Genomic DNA, 16653 nt, shown 5'->3' on the forward strand with positions numbered 1-16653 from the left:
ACAACTGAAAGAAAATTGTGTTTGCGCCATTCCCTCGTGACTTACACAGTTTACAGTATATTTTCGGAGTTTTTAATATAAACGATAAAGTAACATGCTACAGCCTTTTTCGAAAACCTTGTCCTATCTCTTTTAACTTTCACCCACCTATTTCCTTCCTTCTTTGCTGAGGCTCATAGAGGGCGCTCACAAAGTGCTACTCACTGGTTGAGCGACGCGCCACTCAAAAACACACCTCACTGCAACTAAAGGGCGCAGCGCCACCACCTCAGACTAGCTTCTCTTTTCCACGGCAGGAGGCGGGGCCAATATTTCTCATTCAAATAAAAACCCAGGAGATTTGCATGGGGAACGGCCAATCCGGGAGCCTATTGGCTGCAAGCACGGCGGGCGTGGCCAATATTACGACCACTGAGCCCCGCCTACAATAATTTGCATAACGGCCCCGGCGCGTGCAGGGGAGAAGCGGGTTTGTTTTTGAATCTGCGGAGGCGGCGGCGGAGGCAGCGGCGGCGCGGCGAGTGGGGAGCGCGAGACTGAGCGGCAGCGGTGGGGACGGCAGCGCGGGACGGCTCTGTAGGACGGAACTTGGTTCCTCCTGCCTCATCTCCCGCCCCGAAAGGTATATGTGAGTCCCAGGGGCTGTTATTACCACATTTTGTTAAATTACTATTGTATTTCTTAAGAGTCAAGACCGCATTATGGCGGCTGCGGGAGTTGTGTTTGCGCCTGCGCGGTTGCGGAGCTGCGGGCGGGCGCTGCATGGGAGCACGTGATCTTGCGGGGTCGGGCTCTAGCTGCAGTTGTGCAGCTGGCGGGGCGGTGGCTGCGCAAGCGCAATATTCATTTTCAAGATCTAATGTTCTTGGACGCCATTCGGGTTCTAGATTTAATTTTTCTCATTCTTGAGGGGTTTCGTTTTGTTATGCGGGAATTCCTGTATTTTTCAAGGAAAACGTTTCTCTTATGCTGTATTCCTGTAGCGACCTGAGAGGTTTTTTTTGTGTGTTTCTCCTATTCTCTGAGAAGCTGTGGACTTAATTTTGTGTAAAAATGATTGTCTATTTGTGGTTCTCGATTTTAATTTCACTCTAAGTGTATTGCTGGATTCAAGTTTATATTTAGGGAGCTAAAGATCAGCACCTAGTGGTGTTCTCACGGGAAGTGCAATTATTTGAACTGCATATTTGCAAATACATTTTTAACCCTATCCTTACCAGTTCTATTATGGAATGTTTTCAAAATAGGAACAGTTTGAGGTTTAGAAAAATGAGAGGGAGGGGACATTGGAAGAATCTATATAATGTTGTTTAAGACGAAATCTCAATCTCCTTAGGTATTTATGTTTTTTAAAATAATTTGATCTTCGGTCGGTGGAGTTTTAATCAGTGGTGTTCCTCTGACCTTGCTTGCATTTGAGTTTTACATTTTTTCTGTTTCTGATTGCTTGTGTATTACTGCTTCAGTTAGATTATTTTTGTTACTTTGATTTTTAAAATTGTAATGATATGTAAAATATAACTCTTAAACTCGGTAAATATTCCTGATAAAGAATTCTACAAAGAACTCCCAACTACCCGGAGGCCTTCAGGAGGAGATTGTGAATCATCAATCAGTTGATCAAAAAAACAGCCTGCTATATATAAATGTGTGTAAGATAGTTTGTGTTTGGTTTTTTAAGTTGTCTGTTCCTGGTTTTAGTTTCTTAAAGTACTTACAAGTATCCTGATTATTTTAGTTTAAAATGGTAGTGTTACTATATTTAAATCTTATGTAAGCCTCTGGGAGAAGTTTTATACGATTTAATATAATTCTACCATTGTGCAGATTATTTCTTACTGGCCTGAAAACTTGTAAATGGTTGTCATAAACGTCATCTTTGGCTTGTATATACAACAACTGTTTTCTTGGTTGGTTATGTAACTCTTAAGTTAGTCACCTGTCAAATGAAGTGGCTGTCATTTTATAATCTCGATTGGTTTAGGGACTTTATTGCCTACAGGTACCGTTAATAAGTATTAAATAGATATAGTTGAAAGGAATACTTTTGGTTGATGGGTTTTTTAAAAATGACATCGCATGGATAGAATACAGTGATAGGAATCATTCTTTTTTTCTGAACAGTATTTGTTATTGTGATATAATTTTTGAATCTTCTAAGTCTTTTACACAGAAATATATTTAGAGGGCAGTTGTGTAATTTTTTCCCTTCTATGCTTCCAGGTTGATTACCCAACACACCCCTTCCATCTCCAGATATAATTTCAAATATTTTAGAGTTGAAACATGTTTTTTTCTGTGTCTGTGTATGCGTAAATAGTTAAGAAAAGAACTTCTGTCATAGGGCGTGTTTCATTCTGCACTTCCAGAAAAGTGAAATATTTTGTTTTGTATATTTAAGCTTATGTTTTCATTTGCATATACAAATGATTGCCTCATTTAATGTTGAAGCTTATAAGAGGCACTTGACAACACTGAAGAACATAACGAACTATGTAAATATTAGTATTGGTAGGATAGTTTTGCTGTTAAACATTTGTTAGAAAGGCAAGTATAGTTCTGTAAACTTAAAACTAAGAATAATGTACTGTCTGAACATCTACTATTTTTTGTTCATTAGTACTCTGTGAATAGCAGGCATGATTTGGAATTTAAGTTACTGTTAAGACTGAATGAATACTGAATGAATTCTGTTACTGGGAGTTAATGAAAATCCTATTAGATTTGTACATTTTAAACAAAAAATTCAGGAAAAAGTTGGACTACTTAAGCCAAAGCCATTAAAGTTTGTTTTTTCTTTAAAGTGTGGTTTGAATATTGATATTTAAAACTTTTTACTTGTTCGTTTTAGCATGTTTAGAAGGTGTTGAAAATTAATTAGAAATAAACACACTAAATGTTTTTGTGACTATCCTATTTATTGATTGATTAATTAGTTTATCTTTTGGATCATAATTTCATTCCTGCCCCTTAACCTGAGCATATGCATACACACATAATGTTGTATTGTGGATATTTACTTCCCCGGTGGCTCAGTGGTAAAGAATCTACCTGCAATCCAGGAGATGTATAGGAGACATGGATTTGATCCCTGAGTCGGGCAGATCTCCTGGAGGAGGAGATGGCAACACATTCCAGTATTCTCTCCAGGGAAATGCCATGGACAGGGAAGCCTGGCAGGCTACAGTCTATGGGATTGCAAAGAGTTGGACACAACTGGGCATGCACACACACACACATACAACCTAGTGCTATATTGTGCATATTTATCCATTTCATTGTTCTTCAGAAGTATGTTTTTCAAAAATGGTTGCATAATATTCATTTTGTGAGAATATCCTAAATCATCAAATGTTCTTGAAACACATTTTTAAACAGCCACATAATATCAGTGTCTTTAATAAGAATGTACTGTGACTTTCCTTATTGGACATTTTGTTCATTTTGCATTTCTCTATTATAAATAAAGCTACAGTGAACATCTTGTACATGAATTATAATCTGTATCTTATTTCTTTGAAGTTACTATTTCAAAGGGCTTTTAAAGTAATTTACAAAATAAATAAAAACTTAGTTTATTTGAAAAGCATTTCCCGTGCCACCATGATTTTGGTGGTTGAGAAATAGTAGCTTATTAACTTTTTTTCCTGGTAACTAGTGAAATTGAACTTTTAAATATTTAATATATATGCAGCTTTCTCATTTTTCTTGACTTTGCTGTTTGAGGATATTTTGTGTATCTTTTTTTGGTGGTAAATGTTAATATTTTTCTTATTTGTAACAGTTATTTGTGAATATGAAAATTGCTTTTCATATTTTTTGCAGTTTTTTTTTTTCAGTTAAATTTTTTAAAACAATTGCTGTGGGCTTTGCGGTGAAACAGTGGTAAAGAATCCACTTGCCAGTGCAGGAGACACAAGGGATATGGGTTTGATTCCTGGGTTGGGAAGATCCCTTGGAGTAGCAGTGGCAACCCACTCCAGTGTTTCTTGCCTAGAACATTACATGGCTGGAAAAACCTGGCTGTCTACAATCTGTTGGTTCACAGATTTGGACATGGTTTTACCTACTTAGAATTGTTATATTTTAATTAGTGATGTGCACTACTTTTTCATTTATTATCTTTCCAGGACTTCTCTGCATAAAAAATATTACCTGTTGTAAGATGAACTAAATGCTTGTCCTGTTTATTTTTTCCAGGTGTTTTAATTATCTTAAAAAATACCTTTGCACCTACATAGAGTTTATTTTGACATTGTGTAAAGATGGGTTGCTAGTTTCAATCTTTTCCACATATCTAATTTTCTTTGAATTTTGTGTTGGTGATTCATTTCTTATTGCTTTAAGATGCTTCTTTGACCATAGCTTACTAGATTTGAGCTGTCAGTTCTGCTTCATTTACTAGGGATATTTAATTAGGTCCATTGACCTTTGGGGGATCTATAGATAGGTTTGAAAACTTGCATGGCTTCCATGATGTACACAGTTTTATGTGAGTAAACATAATTTGCAAGTTTTTCTGGGGAAAGAGTTACCATTTTATCAGTTTCTCACAGGAATATGTTATGTAAAATCTAAAAGCAGGTTAACAACACTGTAACTGGGCCTTGTTTATATAGCAGTACTGTGTTGTTTCATCTGCTGTAGTGCTATAGGCTATATAAATATATGAAGGGACATTACATAGTGTTCCTTTTCATAATTTTCTAAGTGAGTTTTCCCTGCCTTTGTAGTAAATTTGGCAAAGTTTTAAAACAGCCAACTATTTGAAGTTTTGTTTTTGTTTAGAGTTGCATGAAAGCTAAGTTAGAATAATTTACATCTGTATACAGTTTTTTTTTTTTGATTCATGAGTATGATGCATTTCCTGTAGATCCCACAAAAATGTACTGTTTTTAGGAACTCTGGAAAAAATTGTGGTACTTGTTACTTTTTATTGAGGTATTACTTTACTGGTTTCCTATAATGGTATAATGTTAATAGGGATGAGAAGGTAGAGGATGTAGGATTTCATTTTCATTTTTAATCTGCTTTAGGATATAACATCATGTTAATAGTGCAAGTATAAAGTTAGTAGTAAGAGAAATAGCTTGCTGAGGTAAAGTGTTCTACAGTATTAAAAACAATTTTTCTTCTTTGTTTAACATAGACTTTTTTTTTTAAATGGGAAAATTTTGAAATGTTATCTGATTCATTTTTTGGTCAGTATGGAGCCTAGTAGATAATATGTAATAAAGATTAAAATTTTTTCTTTTTAATCTCTTTGGTAACCTTAAATATTTCTCTCATAAAGATGTTTCCCTAATTATTAGCATAAATTCATTCTCTATTAAATCTATTCTTTGTGCTGATTGCAGTGAAAAATATAATCTTGATTAATAGTGTATTTCAGTTGTAATTCTACTTTTAAAAATATTTTTATAATAAGTACAGGAAAGAATATAAAATAATTGCCAAAATATTTATGTTGAATATAGTGAAACTTGAAAATTCGTGTCATATGTGTAACGGAGAAACCAAGGAAATAGAGATAAAAATCAAATGGTAAAATATTGGCTTTATAAAAATGAATCTAGGACTAGTTAGAAATCATGTTAAGATACTAAATTACTTTTTTTCAATATTTTCTTTTTAATGAGAAATTTTGTCTTTGGGTATTTTTCAAGCAAATCCATTATAGAAGTTTGTGTATTTTAATTTTTTTGTGTATGACCTTTACCCTTACTTGAAAATTTTTCCTAGTTCTCAATATTGTGATTCTTATGTTTCCAGACTATAATAGATAAGTTGCAGTAAACTAAAGAGTTTGCCTACAATGCAGGAGACGCAGGAGACATGGATTTGATCCCTGGATCAGGAAGATCCCCTGGAGAAGGCACTGGCAACCCACGCCAGTATTCTTGCCTGAAAAATCTCATGGACAGAGGAGCCTGATGGGCTACAGTCCAAGAGGTCACAAGGAGTTGGGCGCAACTGAGTGACTAAGCACACAGCACAGTAGTAAATTAGGGAGAGGAGAGGAATGTGTATGGATGGGGTTAGGAAGTGATGGCTGGCATCTTCATAGTGAATTGGGGTTAGGTATCAAGTGTGAGAACAAAAATTTACAAAGTTAGTTTTGAGGTTATGTTGCTTGGGAATTGTTACTCCTAGAGACGAATCAGTATTTATAGAATGTTCATTATGGTAACTGAGGATCTTATTAACAATTCTGAATTATAGAGGATATCTAATGATGTTAAATTTGTTCAAGAAGGCAAAGAGGTTTAGATATGATTTGGCTTAAAAAGACTTCTATTAGTTTGTTTTTAAGTTTTGAGGTATAGGGAAAATTCATATATTATCATACCTAGTTATTCAAAGGAGTCACAGGCAGAAAGAAGTTTGAGAGTAAAGATCTTACTTTCGAGTTCCTAACAGCTGTGAGGCATTATAGGGAAAACTTAGGTGATGTTTTAACAGTAAATTATAAAAGTATCATTGAGTAATTCTGGGGAGCATTGTCTTTCTTAGTTTCCTAGAGTACGCAGAAATTGTCTATCCATTAGTGGAGCTTCTCTTTTAAAATTCTTGCCCATTTGATCTTGTTATGTTCTTTAGAGATTCCAAGACTAGAAATTACTTCTCAGTATTCTTTCTTAGATGGTCATGCAGTCTAGGGAGTAACTCAGTAGTCTTTTCTGTCGTTTTAGTTTTTTTCAAAACAGAGAAGTGAATTCCAAAGTTAAACTGTGTTTATATATGCTAAAAGTTGTATGGTGAAATCCATTTTGTATTGGAGACAGTATGAGTGCTGGGCAGCATTTTCAGTGTTTTTAAGTGCTGCAAAATGAGAAAACCAGGGTATTAGTATTGATTTATAATGGAATGTTTCCAGGTTTGAATTTTGATCTTTGGGTTTTTTAATCTTTAAGAGAATGACTAGGACATCTCGTTGGTCCCCCTCCTAAAAAATGTGGCTGGTCCAAGGGTTCAGTTGATAGCGTCTGCTTGGCAGTCTTTATATAATAATTGGACTTATATAAACACAAATGTCTGGGAAATGAAGATGATCTATTAACTTTACTGTCAGAAATACTTTACTCAGATCTGCAGTTTTTCATTGTTCAGAATATTTTCTGTGTTCTTTTGTATCAGATAACTGTGATTAACTGGCTGTACCCCTTTTAGTTTGGAAGGGAGAGCCCCTTGTGTGCTGATGATGACTTGTGGTAGTAGTGTCATTATGTCGAAGTATATAATCTTTTCTCCCTCTCTTTGTGGTTTGTGTAACCCTATGCTACTTTGTGAAACCTTGGTTTGGTAGGTACCCAGGAATTATGTGTATGGCACTTTTATATTCTATTAGAGAGCTTGAATTGGATGTAGAAATGGAGGTTCGTGGAACTGAAAGAGCTGTGAAAGAATCTCTTCTTGAGTCAGTAATTGTCAAAGATGTCTTCCATTTTGTAGAAGGGTAAACTTAGATGCTAAGAAAAGATTCTGCTCTTTTGAAGACCATGGACAAAAGAAAAAGAGATTAGTGAAACAATAATGAGTGACTTTACTGCTTCAGCCTTTTCTCAGTTAAGACTTTTCAGCTTAGGTGTGTACCTGCCCTGTTACCCTTATTAGAGTAAATGTCTCAAGAAAATGGGGAAACATATGGAAAAGAGGCTGTTTTTGAACTTCCTTTGTTTTCTTTTAGGAAGTAAATGTCAGGAGCTGTTGGAGTACAGTAAAGGCTAAACTTTCTGAGAAACTGTTAGTATTAAGGATAATGAATGTTTATTTCTCTTATAAAATAATACAAAGGAAAACTCTTCAGGTGTGTAAGTGGCTTTGGCTTAATATTTGTGGTTTCTGTATGTCGAACATGGTTTCTAGGTTGAACATGGATGATTTCACCAGCCAGGGGCAAGGGAGAAAGAACAATGGGAGTGCACAACCATTTTTTTGAGAGCCTCATATGGTTGTGGCATATATCAGTTTGACTCATATTTTATGGATTTGCATATAATCATTGGAACATACATAGCTGGAAGAGGAAGGCTGGGAAATGTAGTATCTGGCTGGACAACCATTCATTCAGCTAAAGTTAGAAAATTTTATAAAAGAAGGAAAGAAATGGATATTAGAGAAGTTAGCATTTTCTGCTACTAAAGGAAGCTGGAGAAGTGGTCTCTAATTCATAATTTGATACTGAAAACTGATTCTGTTTTAAGATCCAATTAAAGTTAGATCTAATTATAACTCTTTAGCTTCCCTGATTTTTCAGTGGGTAAAGAATCCACCTGTAATGCAGGAGACACAGGAGACCTGGGTTTGATCCCTGGGTTGGATTGATCCCCTGGAGGAGGGCCTGGTAACCCACTCCCGTTCGAATCCCATGGACAGAGGAGGCTGGTGTACTGCAGTCCAAAGCTTCGCAGAGAGTCACATGTGCCTGACTGAGTAAACACACATGCATACACACACACATCTTCCTTTGAAGTGAAATTTTGAGAGCTTTACAGTCATGATTCCTGACTGAGGTTCTAGTTACTATGAATATCTTGTTAGGTAGAATTCTTTCGCTTTCTACTTGTCTCTGAAAACATTAAATCATGATGAGTTTTGCAAGAACTCAATGTAATATCTTTGAATCTTGCCAGTTAACTTACTTTAAAAGGATGAAAGACTAGGTAAACTCTGAGTGACAGTTTGAACTGCTTCTTTTAGCTTCAAAGTTGAGTTTATGTTTGAATTATCCATGTACTGTTTTTCTTCCTTTTGTATCTATATAAATAAATTATACTTTTTTCAAGATAGAAAATGTCATTTTTGAGGGCTTTGCACTATACACAGGTAAAAAAAAAAAATTGTGGTCATAAATTCTTTGCTTTCAGGTAAAATTTAACTGATAAGTAATAAGTAAGTAATTAAAAGTAGTTGTCTACAGATGATAAATATAACACAATAGATATTTGTGTGAGGCACAAAAAGTGGGACTCTGTTAGATGGAGGTCACAGAAACCTTAGAAGAATTGTATTTTAAAGGAAGAATTAGAAGGATATTCTTAGTAAAGGTTATCCAAAATCTCAGAAGTGGGAAAGTAGTATGTTTAGGAGAATATACTCATAGTGTGCCTAATAAAGGATATTGTTATCCTGAGCTGCTGCTAAGTCACTTCAGTCGTGTCTGACCCTGTGTGACCCCATAGATGGCAGCCCACCAGGCTCCCCTGTCCCTGGGATTCTCCAGGCAAGAACACTGGAGTGGGCTGCCATGTCCTTCTCCAAAGCATGAAAGTGAAAAAGTGAAAGTGAAGTCGCTCAGTCTTATCTGACTCTTAGTGACCCCATCCACTGCAGCCCACCGGGCTCCTCTGTCCGTGGGATTTTCCAGGCAAGAGTACTGGAGTGGGGTACCATTGCCTTCTCCATATCCTGAGCTAGGAGTCTCTAATTTCTCTTTTTACTTTGCTCTACTTTGTATCTGTTTAAATGGCTTTTATTCCTTTCAACTTTTTATGTTTATAATTACTTGTGTAGAACTTTATAAGCATCCTGCAGTTAGGAGTTTTATCTTATTGATGTATTTGACAACTGTCACATTTTAAAGACAAATCCCTTTTAATTAGGTATAAGACTGCTATTAAAGTTACAAAGTTGCTTTTGACAATACCTACCTTATTATTTAGTAAATATTTGCTTATCGAAAGAACAGAACCCCTTTGTTTTAGGTGCCAAAAAAAAGGGCGGGGGGCGAGGAAGATGTTTTTAACTCCTTTCATTTACTCATGATAATCTACAGATGTCAGAACTCAGAAAATAATTAACCATGAAGTTTCAAACCCACTGAATAAATTGTCAAAAGATTTGACAGACACTTTGCATCTGGAAAATTATAGTGAAATAACTTTTGGAAAAAAATATTCAGTTTCATTCATCAAGAAATGGAAAAAAGAAAACGCTTTTGCTTGCCTATTAGTAAGTTCTTAAAATATAAATCTGAAGGACAAATGTATGCAAATTAATAAGGGTTTGATGAAAAGGTGGAATGACTTAATTTTGTGGTTTGTGTGATTGTCTTCTTCCCCGTAAAACTTAAGTGATATAATAGTTGAAAGATTAAAAATATGCAAGCAAATTAAGAAGAAGAAAAAGAAAAGAAAAGGCAAAGAATTTTCCCAAAACCATTTGGTAATATAGTGAAATGGAATGTATAGTAATTTTTTCTTGGAGCCTGGCCAACTAGTGTCTCGGAGCAGTATTTCTTACACATAAAATGGTGATACCACCTACCTGGTAGGCTTATTTTGAAGATTAAATGAGATTAGTTATATAAAATGCTTAGCATTTGTTCCTGACATACTTTTCAGATTTGGCTTCAATCAGTTGATGAATCTTTTAGTAAGACATGTATATTTACTAAGAAGCAACCATGTGCAGCTTTAGAGAGCCCTGCAGTGCAAGGAGGTATATAGAAAATGACAGTGTTCTTGATTACTGGAGTTAGAACTTTAACTGTGTTTAAAAAGTAACTTAAAAGAGTAAGTTTGATAATGCCACTCCCTAGTAGGAAAAATATACATTCAGAAAAGTAGTTTATTTGCAAAGATTTGTGAGAGTTCAGATTTAGGTCTTACTCATTAAAGTAAAACAAAAACAAAAAACAGAAAATACCACTAGAATATTTACAGGATAAAAATCTTTTAAGGATATTGAATTCACCAGCCTCATCATGATGAAAAAGCAGCCATTTTCTCACATTATTTATTTATCTTCAAGGTTTATCATAATTCTTCAGACTGTCATTATTGTCAGTTAGAAATGAAGTCATTTATTTGGGGGGCTAGGTCCATACAGAATTATCCTGTTTTCTTTTTGTAATTTCAGGGTGCAGTGTGATCCCTCACCACTTCTTTACCTGTCAGCTGTGGAACTTGTTGAACATGCTAACTTAAAATTGAGGCAAAACAAAGTGTCAGTTTTCTTCCATAACCTTTCCTGTGACCAGGTTTCTACCCCATAAGGCATACGCTTGACCATATAAGTTTGTTTAATGATTCTCTGATCCTTTATTTTATTTTGATATTTTATTTGATTACTTTATTGATCTAACGAAGTACTGTTAAGTATAGAAGGGCTTCCTTTTATCTGCTTAACAAAACTATACATGTTTGACATGAATTAACTTCTGTTTAGTTTTATAAAGTATAGTAATTTACTTATTTATCTGCTTGATTACAAGATTAGGAGCTAAGGTCCATCTAATTTATCTCAGTGAGTTTTCACCTGGAGTACTTAAAGCTGTACTATATCATGGTTCTTTAAGTTTCCCACATTTGTCAGTGTTCCTTATCTGTCAGCAAGTGATATTCTTTATTCCTCTGAGCTGGGAATCCCTTAAGTTATAAAAGAGATACTATAATGATTTCCTGTGAAGACCTACAAGGCATCGTTTCTACACTTGAGGTGCAGTCCTTGTTCCCTTTCATAGCTAATTAAAAGAGATAAATATCGCCTGTCTCTGTGGTCATGGTTGCAAATTTGATTTATCCAGTTTTATTCTGGAAGGGAGGAAAACAAATTCTTACTGAAACTATGTACATGAGTTCATAAAAAGTAGAGAGACTCAGTTATGCTACTTTATACAAGGTTTAATCATTCTTCTAAGTAGTTTTTAAACAAGGCCAATCAGTATATTTAGTATTTTTCTATAGAATTGTGTTTAAAATAACCTGATGGTTTATTAACTTACAACATATATTAAGATCTTTCACAGAATATTTTTTTCTCCTGAATTCTGAGGGTATTGGATCAAGAGACTATTTAAATAATCATTTGTACAAAATATATCTTAAATTAAGAGTTAAAGATAGATTAAGAAGATAGTGATTTTCTTATATGACCATTAAAAATAAAATGTTAACTGCAGTTAGTTAACTACAATGTAAACTAAATTAAACTTTAGTTCTAGGTAATTCTTACTCTCCTGTTCTAGGGTTAAGTAATCTACTTAAACAAGTTGTCTACATTGAACTAATAGAGTAGTGGAATTCCTGACTCATTTTCTTGATACAGTTATGACAGAAGTTGATCACTAGGATGTGTGTATCCATGAACCTCATCTGTATAATAGTTGAGATGTAGTCCAGTCTGACTCTGGGCAACCCTACAGATTGTAGCCTGCCAGGCTCCTCTGTCCATGGGATTCTCCAGGCAAGAATACTGAAGTGTGTTGCCATTCCCTTTTCCAGGGGATCTTCCCCATCCAGGGACCAAACCCACTTCTCTTGTGTCTCCTGCACTGGCAGGTGGGTTCTTTACCACTAGTGTCACCTGGGAAGCCTGATAGTACAATTGGTACAGTTCTTTACTAAGGACTTTTTGATGTTTGTTAAGAAGACACTCCCCCTCCCCTACCCATCCAGCTTCAGTGGCAGGAAGGATCATGATTCATTTTTGTTTCTTAATTCTCATTGCTCTGGACTGCCTACTCACTTTCTACATCTGGTACACTACTTTCATCCTTAAAATTTTATTCACCATTGTGGGGATTTCTCTCACCCCTCTTTTGTGTAGAACTTTTGTTTTCTGTGTGCTGTATCTTTTTATTGACTTACTCTGTCATTAGGAGGAGTGGACCACATTCTCTAGGAGCTTTTTGAGAAAGAGTATATGGGAAATATGTTTTTTGAGATCATGTGTGTCTGAAAATTGTCATTTTACATTTTCATGCTTGATTGATAGTTTGGCTAGGTATACAAGGCTAGGTTGGAAATCATGTTACTTTAGAATTCTAAAGGCACTGCTCCATTATCTTCTTGCTTCTGTTACCACTGAGAAATCTGAGGCCATTCTTATTTTTTATTTTTTTCCCCTCAATGGAAGCATGTAGAATCTGTTATTACTTTCTAGGTGTTCTGAAATTTCACTTTAACTCCTTGATATTGATCTATTTATTACTGTTTCCTGGAATTAATCAGTCCCTTTCAGTATAGCAGCTGTTGTCTTTCAATCCTGGAATTTTTCTTAAATGGTGATATCTTCTGCTATTCTATCATTCTAAGGTGAATTTTTGGGTAGAGACTCACATTTTTTTCTCTCCTGTTTATGACTTTGTCTTCTTGCTCAGGTAGATTTTTTTTATCATGAGGTCCTTCTATTGAGTTTTTCTTTCCTTTTTTTTAATCATGTTCTTAATTTCTGTTATGTATTCCTTGCCTGTAGTATTTTATTCTTGACACCTGAATGCAGCATCTTTTAATATATGTGGATATTAATTTATTTTTGAAGTGTTCTCCCTGTGTAGTCTGTTACTTTGTGTTTTATTTTTTTTTTTTGTTTGTCTTCCATATTGGACTTTTCTTGGTTGTCTTTCTCTTCCTTACCTGACTGTATAATATGTTGTGGCAGAGTAAAAAGTTGATTAGAATATCTAAGTCTGTCAGTTTTAGACTTCATTATGGGCTGGTCTGGGTGGGCTGTTTTTGGAGAGTTCCTGAGACCTAGGATCTTGTGTCTTGTGCTTGTTAAATACCCTTAGAAGGTAGAGAGTAAGGATGTTATTTTCATTTTCATACACGGAGAGTAAGGATGTTATTGCCAGCATTCTGGAAGATTAATGGAGGAAGAGGATTGGGTTGTCTTCAGTGAGCACTCAGTCCCTCTCTTTTTCATATGCTACTCTCAGTTTTTTTAAAAACTTTTTATTTTATGTTGGAGTATAGCTGATTAACAATGGTGTGATAGTTTCAGGTGGACAGCAAAGGGACTCGACCATACGTGTATTCATTCTCCCCCAAACTCCACTCCCATCCAGGCTGTCACATAACATTGGCTGTGCTGTGCTGTGCTTAAGCTGTTTGCTATCCCCATGGACTGTCATCAGTCTCCTCTGTCACCAGGCTTCTCTGTCCATGGGGATTCTCCAGGCAAGAATACTGGAGTGGGTTGCCATGCCTTCCCCAGGGTATTTTCCCAACCCAAGGATTGAGCCCAGGTCTCCTGCATTGCGGACAGATTCTTTACCATCTGAGCCACCAGGGAAGCCCAGGAATACGAGAGTGGGTAGCCCATCCCTTCTCCCCCTAGGGAATCTTCCTGACCCAGGAATCGAACTGGGGTCTCTTGCTTTGCAGGTAGATTCTATACTAATTGAGTTACTACTCTCCTTTTAAACTGTGGATGTTGTTTCCAGATCTTTGCTAGGATTGGGGAGAGCAGGCATTCAGTGGAATGTGGTAAGGACGTCTAGAGATTTCACTGCTTCACAAACAGCTTTCACTAATATTCTCTTTTTTAGTCATGTCATCCTACTATTTGCTCCCTTCACCTCAGTTTCCAAAGTGCTTAATTCTTCTGGTTTCTATGTCTTTTGAAGTTTCTGCCATGTAAATCAAATTGGTTCCTAACTTATCCCCTATGCAACTTAGAATGTAGTGTTTTGGGAACTGCTTAGTTAGTTGCCAGTGAAAGTGAAAGTGAAGTCGTTCAGTTGTGTCCGACTCTTTGCGACCCCATGAACTGTAGCCTATCAGGCTCCTCTGTCCATGGGATTCTCCAGGCAAGAATACTGGAGCGGGTTGCCAGTGGTTCTGCTTATTCTCCAATTCCCAGAAATCTTTGTAGCTATTGTCCCTTTTACTTTTCTCTTTGTTCTTGAGGATTCATGCCTTCAAAAAATACCTCCAGTGTAGGTTAGTGGGATTTGAGTGAGTGAAGTTAGGTGTTTTCAGTTTACCATGTTAATAACTTTCTATTGTTATTTTTTAATGTTGATAGTAACCTGTGTATTTAAAGTGTATTAACAAAATTAATAAAAATGTATTTTTACTTAATACAGTGAAGCCATTTGTTTAGGTTCGATGGGAGTTTCAACATTCACATATGCAAAGTTTTCTAATAGTGTGATATGTGATATATTAAAAGTATAGTAGTTGACTAAAGTTAATTCTCTTATAGTTCTTTTTCATTACTACTTGTGTGACCCCTGGCAAATGATTTTATTCTATAGTCATAAAATGTTTGAGATTATAATACCATTATTTTACATGGTCATAGTAAGAGTGAAATGAAAGTGCTAGTTTTACTTAGGAAAAGGGTAAAACATTGAGTAATCATGGTGATGTTTACTTTACATTAGAAATGCCTTCCAAATGTGTTTGCGTTTACAAATAAACATTAATTGGGTTTATTAAGACTCACTCTACCTAAAACAAGTTGATTATAATCTCTGACATTATATAATCAAGCTGTACTCTTTCTTAGTAATATTGAAATTTTTTAAAGTAGATACTATGATTATATCTATAATTTTCTATGACTTTTTTTTTTTTTTCAGAATTCAACTCTTCTAAGCACATGGTATCTCCTGTATAGTGCTTATAAAAGCACTTTAAAAACTGAAAAATGCTCTACAAAAGATATTTTTTCCACCTTGGGTTTTGAAGTGCACAGTTTTTTAAGTTGACAGTTAAAAACTTAGCTGACATATTCTCCTCCTAGAGAGTAAGTGTTGAGATCCTAAAAAATGAAGATTCTTAAAGATGTAGAATTTTCAGAGATTTTTGTGGAAGAAGTGAAAACACAGGGAATTACCCTGGATATGCGAGAGTGCCTCCTGGTTTATAGTCTATGGGAACTTGAGTAGGATTTGTATCCTGCTGTTGTGTGTAAAGTTGTGTAAATCTTTTAATTATGTTGAATTGGTTCATAGTGCTTGTCCGTTCTACTGTATCTTACTTTTCTGTCCATTCTATTAATTTTTGAGAGTTTGATATTGAAACTCCAGCTAAAAATCTTCATTTACTTAAAATAATTGTAATATATAGTGGAACTGTATGTAACTTATGTTCTGTATTTTCCAAGTCTCTTTTAAATGTGTTATAGTACTTTCATAATTTAAAAAACAAGAAAAGAGAAAGACAAATACCATAAGATAGCAGTTATATATGGGCTTTGAAATTTGACACAGCTGAACATATCTACAAAACAGAAACAGACTCACAGACATAGAGAACAGACTTGTGGTTGCCAAGGGAGTAGGGTGGGGTGGGGGCGGAATTGGGAGTTTGGGACTAGTAGATGCAGACTCTGTTATATAGGGAATGGATAAACAACAGGTCCTACTGGGTAGCACAGGAAACTGTATTCTGTATCCTGTCCTGTGATAAACCATAATGGAAGAGAATATGAAAAGTTACATATGTGTATGACAATCACTTTGCTGTACGGTAGAAATTAACACAATGCTGTCAATCAACTATACTTCAATAAAATGCATTTTTTAAAAATTAGAAAAACACAAGGAATTAATTCCAACTCACCAAATATTGAGCAAATAAATACTGTGTTTCACACTATGGAAGTGAGTGGAAAATGAACTAGGTTGTGATTTCTGTCCTATAAGGACTCCTATGTAAAGATGTCAATGACAAAAGATGCTGAGTATGTTGGTGGTATGTACACCTGGTTTGGGGTTTGTGCATATTAAGGGGAAAGGAGAGCAAAAAAAGGATTGTCAGTGATAAAATAATTTAGATTGAATTATGAATAGGATTTATTGGGTACACCAGCATAGTTTCTTTGGAATAAGGAGTGAAACTTTGGCAGTGACACCAGTTCTCTGAGTAGCACCCTGACCATTATTCTGAGTTGTTTACGTGTTGCACAGAAACAAGCACT

At 35.4% G+C, this 16653-nt stretch overlaps 1 protein-coding gene across 1 annotated transcript in view; it reads left to right on the top strand.

The window, feature by feature from the left end:
• The first annotated feature begins 485 nt into the window (after positions 1-485).
• ATF7IP (activating transcription factor 7 interacting protein) overlaps positions 486-16653 on the top strand; it is a 113736-nt gene continuing 97568 nt past the window's right edge. The window contains exon 1 of the mRNA XM_020910777.2: positions 486-622. The gene's annotated coding sequence lies outside the window, so the exon portion shown is untranslated. The remainder of the gene's footprint in view (positions 623-16653) is intronic.

Source organism: Odocoileus virginianus, chromosome 23, assembly GCF_023699985.2.
Source record: "Odocoileus virginianus isolate 20LAN1187 ecotype Illinois chromosome 23, Ovbor_1.2, whole genome shotgun sequence".
Lineage (NCBI taxonomy): Eukaryota > Metazoa > Chordata > Mammalia > Artiodactyla > Cervidae > Odocoileus > Odocoileus virginianus.